General features: G+C 43.9%; 1 long non-coding RNA gene across 1 annotated transcript in view; it reads right to left on the bottom strand.

Moving 5' to 3' along the window:
* Window positions 1-736: 736 nt before the first annotated feature.
* Window positions 737-12,589, bottom strand: part of LOC141577548 (uncharacterized) — a 169,411-nt gene continuing 157,558 nt past the window's right edge. Inside the window, exons 2-3 of the long non-coding RNA XR_012506730.1 lie at window positions 7,947-8,922; window positions 737-6,464 (exon numbers count right to left, since the gene is read on the bottom strand). This is a non-coding gene — a long non-coding RNA (uncharacterized LOC141577548). The remainder of the gene's footprint in view (window positions 6,465-7,946; window positions 8,923-12,589) is intronic.

The raw sequence follows: 12,589 nt of genomic DNA, 5'->3' as shown, positions 1-12,589 counted from the left end.
ATCTTCTGAATCAAAATCTAAATCCCAGTGCCCGGGGAAGTAAACACTAGGTACCAACAAAGAACTGACGGACACGTCACTCCCTTCTCATTACAGGAGACTGAGCAGAGATCGTGCCTGTAGAAACCAAGTACCAAAAGTTCAAATTCTGGCCTCAAAACACATCCCGTTCCCCTGGCTGCCGTGTCACATGCTCTGACCCCCACGTGACTCAGTCTCCCCAGATGCACGTCGTCACATTCCCTCGGGTCCTCATCGCCCCAGCTTCCACCCTTGGAAGCTCTTGGGAGCTGTGCCTCTGGCTACCATCCAGGGAGCAATCATTTCCTAAACAGTACTCGTAACCCCAGAGAGTTCATGGGAGCCTCCCAAAATAGGTTCCTTTCTTCCCAGGTCTCGCTTCTGTCTGGGGGACCTGAAAGACGTAACACTTTAAGATCTATTTCCTCTCTGAGAAGAGAAAGTGAGCGATTTATTGAAATGACAAGCATTGTCTTGCTGCTTGCAGGAGCAAGGGGAAAAGAAAATCTCTTTCTGGCCACAATGAACTGCGTGGCCCGGGGCTTTGGTTTCCCATTAAGTCTGAAATAAGGAAAAATTCCGAGCTCGCATAAGGAATCCTTTCTCCTCTGGTTCGTACTACCTGTCTCTTGCGTGGGGAAACTCAATACGACCACGAGGAAGCCACTGGAACTGATGGAGAGTTTGGACCCATCCCAAAGCTGATGGACCGTCTTTGTTCAGGTGAGGCGCTGAGCCTGGGTACACGTGGTACCAGAAAGGCAAGATCACCCCGCAAAACTTCGTCTTAAGAGGAGTGCCACTGACTAGTCATTGATGGCAGAATTCTTAGACCTCTCAAGTACACACACACACACACAAACACACACACACACACACACACAAAGAGAGAAACAGAGAGCGAATGATCTCCTTTGAAACTCCTCAGATTTGATTCCAAGCTAGAAGAGACATTTTGGTTGGGGAGAAAGCTGGTAGCTAAATCATCACACTGTTTGGGACTTTCAGCACTTTGAAAAAAAAAAAATGAGACTGTGCAGAGGACAATGGTTTTCTTTGCCGTGTTTCAGTTCTTTATTTTTTTTTCCTCCCCCATAACTCAAATGACGTTGCCCTTGTACAAGGTCAAACTTTTTAAGCATTTTTTTTTCATGTCAGATAGTTAAGGAGAAATTAAAAATTCTAGATTTTGTGGCCGTCCCGTATTTTAAGGAAACACAGATCGAATCCCACACGCTTTTGAAACGAACATTGGTAGAAAAAAATAAATGAGTTATGACTTAGGCCATAAAACATCAGGTTGGGAAAAAAAGATTTCCCTTGTGAACATAAAGTTCATTACTGGCCAAAGATCCCCACATAAGTGGTTTAAAAGTTTCCCACTGGGGCTGAAATAGTAAGTCGTGCAAAGATGCACAGAAAAACTGGATATTTGTTTTTCATCCTAAAATATGTTCTCTTTGCCACTTTTGACCTTAAATGGAGTTTCTACCCTTTCTGATTCGCTGTTTCTCTCGTGTTCACTATAGGAATGTGCTAGATGGATCACACGTAACTGTGATTTTGTCTTAAACATCCGGGTGCTCTGATAGTCCTTGTATTGAGTATTCACACACTTCGTACCCTTTCTGCCAGTATCTCTATGTCTTAAATACACGTCTCTTTAAGTATAGTTGTTTTGTTTGTTTGTTTGTCTACCCTTTCGAAGCATCACCAGGCAGTTCAGACTGCAGTGCAGTGAAGGCATCATTTTTCTCAGATTAGGTACAGTTAGCATCGATAGAATCTCAGATTCTTAGAGAGTAAGTTTATCCCCCCCGGACACCACAAGTTTACCTGTCGGTGAGACTGTCATCAGTCTGTCCCTGGGGCCCTGAGCCAGACATGGACAGAGTGGCGCTGCTGTTCACTGATCTATCCCATCACCCACGTGAGGCACTCAACAAACACCTGTGGAAAGGATCTGAGAGGAGCCTCTGCTGACTTCAGGGCTTCAGCGGTTGGGGACGGTTGCTTGTGTTCCGCATGTTTTTCCTCCTCTTGGCCTAACCATCAAAGGGGCTTCTGACAGCTCTTCCGTGACCCGGTTGAGTGTCTCCTCCCCACCTGGTTGGTTACCTCCTGCTGCTTGTTTGTTCTCAAAAGGAGGGAGGAGGCTATTTTCACCCTCCTCTCCCCTTTCCCTTCTTTTTCCACTTCTCCTCTTCCTCTTGATTCTTCTAGGAGAAAGAACTTGATAGACAGACAGATGAAGGCTAGCTAGATCATTCAGGAATAGTCCCGATGGCCAGTAGTCCCGAGGCTTTGGCACTGCTGGTTGTGATACACTGAGGAGGTCAGCTGGGAACCAGGTGGCCCCATTGTTGCCAGACCCTGGTCGGCAGGTTCACAGACCCCTTAGATTCTTAGACCCACCCCAGGGAATTTTGGTTCAGAAATACTCTGATGGAGCTTGGGAGCTGCATTTAAAAAAAAAAAAAAAAAAAAAAGATTCCTGGGGGATTCTGGTTCACAACTAGCTTTGCACTGACAATGTGAGCACCAGAAAGTTTTATCAAATATAATCCTAGCCCTTCACCTGCATAATGGGAGGAGTGCCCACTGCCCAGCTTCACGTAATGATACAGGATGCCTTTGAGAAACGCAGTTTAAACAACCTGCAAAAGTAAGGCTAAAAATCTAGCCTGGGAGTTGTCATTAGCTCAGATTCGAAACCACACACTTAATTGCCTGGAGGGGCTAAGCGGCTCCCTTAAGTGAGAGAAGCCAAGTGAGCAGAGATCTTGCTGAAATAAAGACCCCTGGCCCCATTCCAAGGGGGCAACCATCACTCAGCCACTGAAACCAGGTAGGAGTGCGGCCCAATGTTGATAAACCATCTAAATTTTAAAGAAGAAATCCAAATGTTTATATGAAATCGCTCAGCTTTCTGATGTTGGCAATTAATGCATCTTAAAAGAAAAAAAAAAAAAAACCTGACTTGGTTTTGGATTCAGCCTGCAGCCTGATGGCTTGCTACCTTCGGTTTAGGCTGCTTGTGTTGAATAAGTTATTCTGAAAATGACACTTCTTTGCTTTCATTGTAAACATTTATCAGGCATTATACCAGTTAAGATGAAGTTCAGCTACTAGTAATATAAACCGAAAATGACAGTGGCTTAAAAATGATAGAGGTGTGTTTTTCTCTCACATAAAAATGTCCAAGGGTACATGACCCAGCCATACAAAGGTGGTTACGCAGTTATCCTATCTTTCTGCACTTTCCATGTTTCCGCTCACTACTCTTAGCATCTGGCTTACACTTTCAAGGTTGATTCATGGTCACAAAATGGCTGCTGGTGCTTCAACCATCACATTCAAATTCTGAACAGAAAGACAAAGGATACGGGAAAAGGGAGAAGGGTGCTTGCCTCCCAGTTGAGTGAGACCCTTTTAAAAATCTTTCCTGGAAGTCCTATCCAAAAACACCAACTTGCACGTGGACCACTTTTATGTGGAAGGAAGGATGGGACACATAGTTTGTTGAATAACCGTGATGACATATTCAACACCGGTCTATTAGCACTCTCTCCCAAAAGTGTCTGTTAGGATCCTAACATTCTGGGAATGTCCAGAACTACCAGGAACTGGAAGATTCAAGGAACAAATTTTCCCCTAGAGTTTCCAGAAGAAGCATGACCCTGGCGACACTTTGATTTCAGTCCAGTGATACTAATTTCAGATTTCTGGCCTCCAGAACTGTGAGAAACTATCTTTTTATTGTGTTATGCCACCAAGTTTGTGGTTATTTGTTACAGCAGCTATAAGAAACTAATACACCCATGAATTATTTGGCAGCACATTTCTAAGTTTCCCAATATACATCTGTTTTTTATTCTTTTTGTTCATTTCTACTTTAATTGCTTTTAATTAGAAAATCATTATTCATATGACATTTATCATTTGAAATGTACAGACAATTCCTTTGTGACCTGTGCATAGTAAATTTTTAATAAATACCCTCTGTATACTTGAAAATAGCATATATTCTTCATTTGGGGGGTGTAAGATTGTCTCTACATTTATTAGAACAAAGTTTTTATTGCCCTGTTCATATTTTCTGTATTTTTATCAATTTGAAGTCTGCTCAATAAATCATTTTTTATATACAATAAAACATTCCAGTGAGTTCTGGGGGATTAGTCAAGTTTTCTTTATAAATATACCAGTTTTTGCTTTTTGTATTTTGAGGCTGTGTTGTTAGAAGCATACAATTTTATGACTTCTGTATTTTCTCTCCCTAACCCCCTGAGGCCCTGGTTCCATTGTCCCATATCATGAGTTTAGCCACTGAGTGAAGGTGAATTGACTCAGATCCTGATCAAAAGGCTACACCTTTACCATGTCTTTCTTCTCTAGTCTTATAGATTTGTAGCCTTGAATCCCACCCAGGCCCAGGCATTGGCCTGGCCTCCACTTCCTTTTTTTTTTTTTTTTTTTTTCTTTTTTGCATGTAGTAATGCTGTCCAGGTCAAAAACTCCTGGCCAACGCTGCTTTTTTCTGAGCCTGAAGCACTTTGTATTAATTTTCCATTTGTGATCTTTAGATATATTTCTGTGGTTTTTGAGCCTCAACTATGACTTTTTCTTATCCGTTATTCTGCTACATGTTTGGAGGAATGCCTAGAGCCTTCTTGCCTGGAAGAAGGCATTGTTTAAACTAGGGATGAGTAGGGTGTTTGGTTATTTGCCACTAAATGACGTAACATTATTCTCTCCATTTTACAGATGAGAAAACTGAGCCAGAGAAGCTAAATGACCATAACAAAGCTACACAGCTCACAAGCAAAGGATCCAGAAATTCAGTTTAAGTCAACTGGCTGCAAAATCCAAGTTCTGTTGCTTTTAAAGAACATTTCTGGTAGGGGAGGGTAATAGCTCAGTGGCAGAGCACGTGCTTAGCATGTAGAAGCTCCTGGGCTAAATCCTCTACTGGAGAAAAAAAAAAAAATTCTGGAATCTTAAAAAGGACAGACTTTTCCCCACAATTGACCCACTGCAACTTTGCCCCATCCTCCAACAGCCCATTCTGCCTCCTCCCTCTCTACGCCCATGATTCCAGCTTGTTTCATTGATGGCAACACCAACGCCAGATTGAATCAATATTGCCGTCTTGGGGTTTCCCGCTAATTCTTACCTTCCTGGCTTTGTCTGGATGACATGCTAGCTGTGTGCTGCCGGGGAGAGGACACAGGCTCACTGTGACTCACACCTCCTTCATGCTGACCATCTATCCATAAAACGGACTCCGGCAAGCAGAGTGGGTTTCTTGAAAATCAGCACCTCTGCAGTATTTGACCTTCCTCTTCCAAATGTGACTGTATACCCTTCATCATCAGAGAAAATGAACACTCTCGCCTGCCTTGTTCTCCATCATTACTTTCCTCTCAGCCTCAACATTCTGCTGATTACAGTCATTTCAAAGGAATACATTTCCATTTTCTGATCCTTTTGTTTAATGTAACTGTCCCAAAATTTATACTGGGTAATGCTCTTTCTTTCGCTTCCTCTTTTTTCTTTCTCCCTCCCACTGGGCTAGATAAGAAACTGCTGGTGTATTCTTTCGCCCTTCTCTATTGGTAAGATGATATTTACCATATCGGCTGAATGAGCCAGAATGGAAGTATTCCACACCTTAAGAAATCTTCTCGTTTTCAGAGCATGCAGTCAGCAGATATGAACACAAATAAAGTTCAAATTAAATTAGCTCTAGGAACGTGCTTTCCAGTGCGTCTGTAAATGAAATAACACATCAGAGCAATTGAACACTGAAACTGGTTTCTCAGAGAGCCTTCCATGAAGCCCTTGTTTTATGGAATGTTCTCCAATTAATGGCTCCAGGAGCATATCAGACACCCCTCAAGCACAGTTTCAGATTCTCTCGGCCTCTGCTGTCTCTCAAGCTATGGTGTGATTGCTCCTGTGCAGGCACTGACCCACTTCCTGCAGGTGCCGATGCTGCACAAAGGCAGGGGACGTGGTGAGGACCTGCTAGGCACTGCGACTTGCAGAGGCTGCACAGGTGGGGAAGGGAAACTTTGACTCATGGTGATGGAAGCCAGTGGAGAACTGTTGCCCCCTCGTCCTCCCCAGTAGAAAGACCCCCGATCCATTTCCTCCAGCTCTTTGAGCTGTCTCGTGGGATCGGGCCACCAACAGCCTCAGAGGTAGCCAGATCCAGGACCCACCTGACACCGCTTTCCATCTGTCTGTGATGCGCCCTGGCCTTCACTCTGTGTCCCTGGATAATCACCCCCAGTGGAAAGCTTGCAGTTAAGCCTTGTCTTAAGTCCTGCTTTCTGGAAAACCGAGACAAAGAGTTCAAAACCATACTCACCTGGGAAACGCCATGCACTGCCTCCCATTTCTGAAAAGCCACGACGCGCATCGGCTTCTTAAAGGTTCTGAGAAATCGCACATGTAAACAAGCAAAGAAACAAAAACAGAGCAAAACAAAGCCCAAAAGGATGCTTACTGCTTGGCTTTGCTATACCAAATTTTCAAACCCGTGAAACTCATGTAGAAAATAACTCTTCAAAACTAGGTGCAAGAAACTTGCCCTGGGAAACACAAATATGGAGTGTATTGTGTTTACACTGAGGATTCAGGGCTATTTCCGAGAGTTTATTTACATGCGTACTGTAGTGGATTGGACGGTGCCCCTCCTCCCCAGAAAGACAGTCTCACGTCCTAACTCCTGGAAACTGGGACTGGGATCTTATTTAGAAAAAGGATCTTTGCTGAGGTAATTCAGCATCTGGATCTGGAGGGGAGAAAATCATCTTGGATTGGGTGGGCTGGCCCTAAACCCAATGACAGGTGTGCCTGTGAGGGAAGAAAAAGAGAACTACGCAGTCAGTGAGGGGAAGGCCATGTGACCAGGGAAGCAGAGATCAAGGAACTCCTGGAACCATCTGAAGGGGAATAACCAAGGAAAGATCCCCTTCAGAGTTCGTGGAGGGAGCACGACTCTGCCGACACCTTGATTCTGGTCTTCTGGCCCTTCCAACTGGGACAGAATAAATTTCTATTGTCTTAAGCCACCAAGTTGGTGGTAATTTGTGAGGACAGCCATGGGAAAGATGTCATTGTGCTAGTGGAAAAGGCACACGGAAGGGAACTTCCTGGTCACCTGGATACCTGAATTTGGAGTCGGCTAAGTACCCAGATGTTCTCCTTGGGGGCTCGCTCTTACACAGAGAGATTCTGAAGACCAGGTTCTTCCTGAGGGCAGAAGGGAGGGGAGGAGCAGAAAAGAGGCGCCAGCACCCGGGAGACTGAGCTCTGTCTGCCCAGCACGTGAGCACAGTGCGCACAGGGGTTCTAAGTCCTGGCTCTTGGGTTTTCCACACTTGTGAAAGGCACAGAGGGGTTGCTAGATTCTCTTCCAGCTTCAGAGTTCTGGAATTGCTCAGAGGAATCCTTAAATAACAGGCTCTTCCAAAGCCTTTCAAATGGTTGTTAACATACAAAAGAAAGGAGGTAGGGGAGGGTACAGCTCAAGTGATAGAGCGCATGCTCAGCATATACAAGGTCCTGGGTTCAATCCCCAGTGCCTCCTCTAAAGATAAATAAATGAGTAAACCTAATTACCTTCCCTGCCAAAAATAAATAAATAATTTTTTTAAAAAAATACAAAAGAGAAAGGAGAGAGACGGGAGGGACCAAGCACCTGCTCAAATTATCAGGAACACGCTTCGCACATAAAAATTGCTTCAAACTTAGGCTCTTCTAAGTAAAAATGCCCAGGCAAGGCTGTCTCCTCTTCTTTTCCACTTTGATCAACTTAAACTTGGGAGGATTATGAGGACTGCAGGTGCTTTTTTAAAATGGGGTAACAGTGGTTGAATCACCCTCAGAATATTCAGACTTCACCCATTAATTACCTTCTAAAGTTTCACTTCCTTGACTTGCTTCAGAAAGATCATAGGCAACAGCCTCCATTGCAAACTTCTTTGGAAGTATTGATTTCATGAAGCTTCTGCAAAGCTGGGACTCCTGGTATCTCCTTGGTCTTTTCTGGCTGGGCTCCTAAGAACTGCAAGTTCTTGGGGACATGGGACAATTCAAATTCTGGGATACAGAGGCTCACTCATCATCAGCCTTCTTCTGAAAGTTTCCTTGTTTCTTTTTAGTGCTGTCTTTCAAACCTGTGATGAATGACTGTTTAAAGAAAGTCAAGCTGAATGTTTTTTTCCGAAGTTGAATTCTATTTTAAAAATTCACTAGGTTCATTTACTATTTTGAAGTTCCATGACAAATCAGAGGGAGTTATCTGCTTTTGAAAAGCAGTCTCTCTGGGGGCTCATCCCTTGTCTCAGAGTGAGCTGCACAAAGCAGGGTGCACCTGCACCCCCGACCTGCCTTTTCTGTCTGTTTCAAGGCTCCAGGATGCCTGAGTTCTTGCCTCGGCCAACCTGTCAGAGGCACTCGATGGAGTTCTGCAGGGCGACCTCCAGGAAACAGCAACGAGATTCTTGAAAATGTGCCAAATGGAAAACACAGTGACAGCTCTGGATTCCTTCCAGAGCCCAGAAAAGAAGCACTGCAGATACAGTCATTTCTTCACAGGGACTTGAGAAAATAAAAAAAGAAGTTACTAATGTCTCTCAAATCTTTCCACAGGGTCAGAAGTAAACAGACTTAGAAAAGAGCACATATTTCATGTGGACGTTTTCACAGGACATTTGTAGGATGTTAGAATTATGGACTTGGTCGAGTGAAGAAAGCGCGGGACAAGAAACCAGAGGGCCTGAACTGTAGTCCTGATGGGGTCGCAACGCAAGTGACCCCTGGTTGCTGGGAGCCTTGATTCCTCCTTTACAGAAGTAGGGGGGGGAGGTAACCCACTTCTCCAGGCTCCTGTGAGGACAAAACGAAATTGACTGAAATAAATGTCTCTTGTAAAGATGCTATCTGTCATACACGTGGAACATATCACTAGGAAAGGTAAAGGATATCCAGCCATTCTTGGAAGGTTACATAATTCTCTATGAGGCAGGAAAGTGTCTTAGATGTCCAAATACTGATTTTTCTTTTTTTGAAGAAACAAGTTAATTGTGGGAGTCCTCACCTCATGAGATAGTCAAAGATGTCTGTGTGCTGTGACCCCCCCAGAGCACACAGTGACTGCAGGTTAACACTGGAATAATTCACAATTAAGGGACCTGTGATGATCCCATAGGATCACATCCAAAGATTAGGTTATTCAACTTGGGTGACAGGACTAAAATGTATAACCTCAGAATACTCCCAGTCACTGGAATGTTACAAGCCTACAAATGCCATCATCTTCCCCTCACCCCTTATGTTCTTGAAGGAGCTGGACGAATTTTCCCATAGAAATATGCGTAATTACGGATCTTTGTTTTTGCTCAAGAACTTGGCACGAAATGGACCATTAATATAGGCCATAAATAAAGACATCACAATTCCAAATCATTATACTTATTTAAACCAGGAACACTATATTCCAAGTGGTGGATCTTTTTTTTTTTTTAGAAGTAAAAAAGCCCAAAACTTTTATTATTTATAAATGAAATACATAGGTTTTCTACATAGGAAAACCCCAAAGTAGCTACATCTATATTAGAACATTTAACGAACACCTATAGCAAGTTTAGTGGATGATAAATCAATTTAGAAAATCAATTTATGCTTAGTTTTTCATACCAGCCACCAACCGTTAGAAATACTTGGTGGACGCTATCTCTGCCAGGCTCACCAGCTGAGACTGAGCTTTCCCACATCTCTGTGTGAGTTTGATGTTCGTAGGTAGAGCTGCAGGTTTGAGGGTCAGAGACACTATAGGAGGGAGCTTTGCACATCCTTTGCCAACAGACTCCATTTAAATCCTGGCTTCTCTATTTGCTACTTATGTGAATCTCGGTTTTCTCACCTCCCGTAAGATGGAGGTGACGATGTTGATTGTGACGACTCACAATATAGCTAGTTGGTTCTAATAATACATGTGAAGGTGACCTATGACTAGGGACTCTGTCACCTGGGTCAGAGAGAGCACAGGCTGTAGCCATATTACCCGGGTCTCAGCTCTTCCACTTATAAGAGCATCACCTTGAGACTCTCCAGCCTTCAGCGTCTTCATCTGTCAAGTAGGGATGATAACACACGGTTGCAGTAACAATAAAATAATACTTTATGTAAAGCTTTTAAAAATACTGCTTGGCACATGGCAAGTGCTAACTCTTACTGTATTTTCCTGTGTGCTCAGAAGAACGCTGTCTAAAAAAAGAAGGGATCTTAAAACATGACCCAGGCCAACCTCTCATTTCAGGGACGGAAACTAAGCCTAAAGTGCTTACTTTGGTCACGTAGCTAGATCACCCAGGGGCTCCTGGCTCCCAATTCAATATTTTTCCTATATACTGCTTTACTTTGTGAATATAGGTCTGTACGAAGACTCTGCTATCCTCACTGGCTAGCCAAAAGAGTCATGAATCCCATAAAACTGTATTTTTTATAGATGAGAAAAATATAACTCGGAGATTCAGAAGCTGGCTTAAAGTTGCATGGGTCTGAACCATCTGAAATGAACTGATATTCACTACGGTCACTGGAGCAACCATTAACTAGGGTATAACCTGAAGCTAGCCCCTGGATCCACTCCCTTCAAATTCAAAAGTGTGCTCTGTGGATCAGAACTACCCAGGAGCTTGGTAGAAATGCAGAATCTCAGGCCCTACCCCAGACCTGACTGAATCAGAGTCCACATTTGAAAGATCTTTTCTAGAAACAATTCTTTTTTTTTTTTTCTCATCTATAAAGGAGGCCAGAAAACAAATGAATGTCCCCTTCCAGCTCCCTACCAGCTCTAAAATGCTCTGAATTCTTTTCTCCTTACCTCTCTACTCCCAACAACCCCCCAATTTTAAAGAAATATTTGAAGGAGAAAAGAGGTTACAAAGGTCTCCTGAAGGTCAAGGTGAAGGGAAAACGGACAAGGATAAGGACAGGCATCATCAGAGATGCTGGGTTCTGGGTATCAGGAATTCTCTTTGCAGGGCTTTGTGTGAAGTTTGGGTCAAATGACTGATGGGGGCAGAGCCCTCCAACGGGAGTCGGGGAGACCCGAGTACTGGTCTCAGCTCTGTCACCAGAAGACCTGGGAAACTGTATGGTAGGAAAGCTTCAGTGACTGACCCAGTGCCCTTTTTTTCTAAAATGAAAGAATTAGCTTTCTAAATATTTTTCATTTATATTATTGGTCTGTGAGATCAGTTTTTTTAAATGACCCAATTATCTAACTTATCTGTGACTTACTGATGTGAGTTTGTAGTAGATTCTTCAGCTCTAACGCAGGACTTTGGTTGCCTGAGTAATCTCTACTCAGTTAATTTCCACCGTCTTGTGTTTAATAATTGATTGAACACATTCACTTTGGGCCTGAACCTACTTAAAAGGGCTGCCTTTTCTCACGGGTCTGCTTACAGATTTCCAGGCTTTTCCAGGCTTTTCCAGGCTGGGGGAGCACACGGAGGAGCCATCCGCCCTCCCACCCGCCCCGACCGCTCAGCTGCAAAAATGCCTGCGCAGGGACCCGCCCAAAGGCAGCCAAAATGGTGAGATCAAGTAAATTCACCTTTAAGAGGCTCTCCGCTTGCTTTCCTCTGGATTTAACCCCATTTTTCTGGGTCTCCAATGAATCGTGACTACAGAACATAAGACTTCGCTTCTCAGTCCTTCCGTTCAACCTTTGCACACAGAGCATCACGGAGCTCTTCTAGAGCATCGGGCCACGTAAAGCTTTTCCGTTCTCGTAAACACGCACGTTTTAGGAGGCTAAAGTTGACTTCGAAAGTGACAAGGAGCTACACAGAGCTTTTATTTGCCAAACACTTGCAAATCATTTTCCCTCCACAAAAGCGTTTAAAAACATCAGCAGCCTGAGCATCTCTGCCCACGGGGCGTTTCTTCCACGGACCTGGGCGGTAATTCACTGCCCCGGGGGGGACCCGCCTGGACCCCAGAAAGGTTGTGAATGTTTCCCGCCCTCCAGGCAACAATTTTCTAGAACTACCTGGGAGAAGCACAGGCTCTTTCACTACCTCTATGGCACAGAACCATTTCTGTGAAGGGATTTTTATTTTAAATAGGTGAGCTCAGCCAGTAAACATTAGGACTAGTGGGGTGTCTCAAAATTAAGCAGTGAAGAAAGAACAGCCTTTGGATAATAAGATGCTGGTTTTCCTTTTGTCTCTCTCTTTTCTCCTTTGGCGAACTAGGAGGTGAAAGTAGGCAACAGCCTTTTTCCGAACCAGTTCTGGTGGGAATCATACCTACGTGGGCTGGAAACAGACCCAGGAAGGCAGTGATGGTGTGGACTTCGTTTCCCTACGAAGGAAATAGAGAATTCCTCCTGCTCCCTCGCTAATCAAGACTCTGGGGAGGCTGTCATGAATTACCAAGAGAGAGTAAGATTTATTTTTATTCATAAATGGGTCAAATTCAGAGGAGGTTAAGGCAGAGTGATGCGCCAGAAGCACGTCCAAGTTTTCCCAAGCATACTGCC

Source organism: Camelus bactrianus, chromosome 4 (assembly GCF_048773025.1).
Source record: "Camelus bactrianus isolate YW-2024 breed Bactrian camel chromosome 4, ASM4877302v1, whole genome shotgun sequence".
In the NCBI taxonomy this organism is placed as follows: domain Eukaryota; kingdom Metazoa; phylum Chordata; class Mammalia; order Artiodactyla; family Camelidae; genus Camelus; species Camelus bactrianus.
This window is presented reverse-complemented; position numbering and strand designations above follow the sequence as displayed.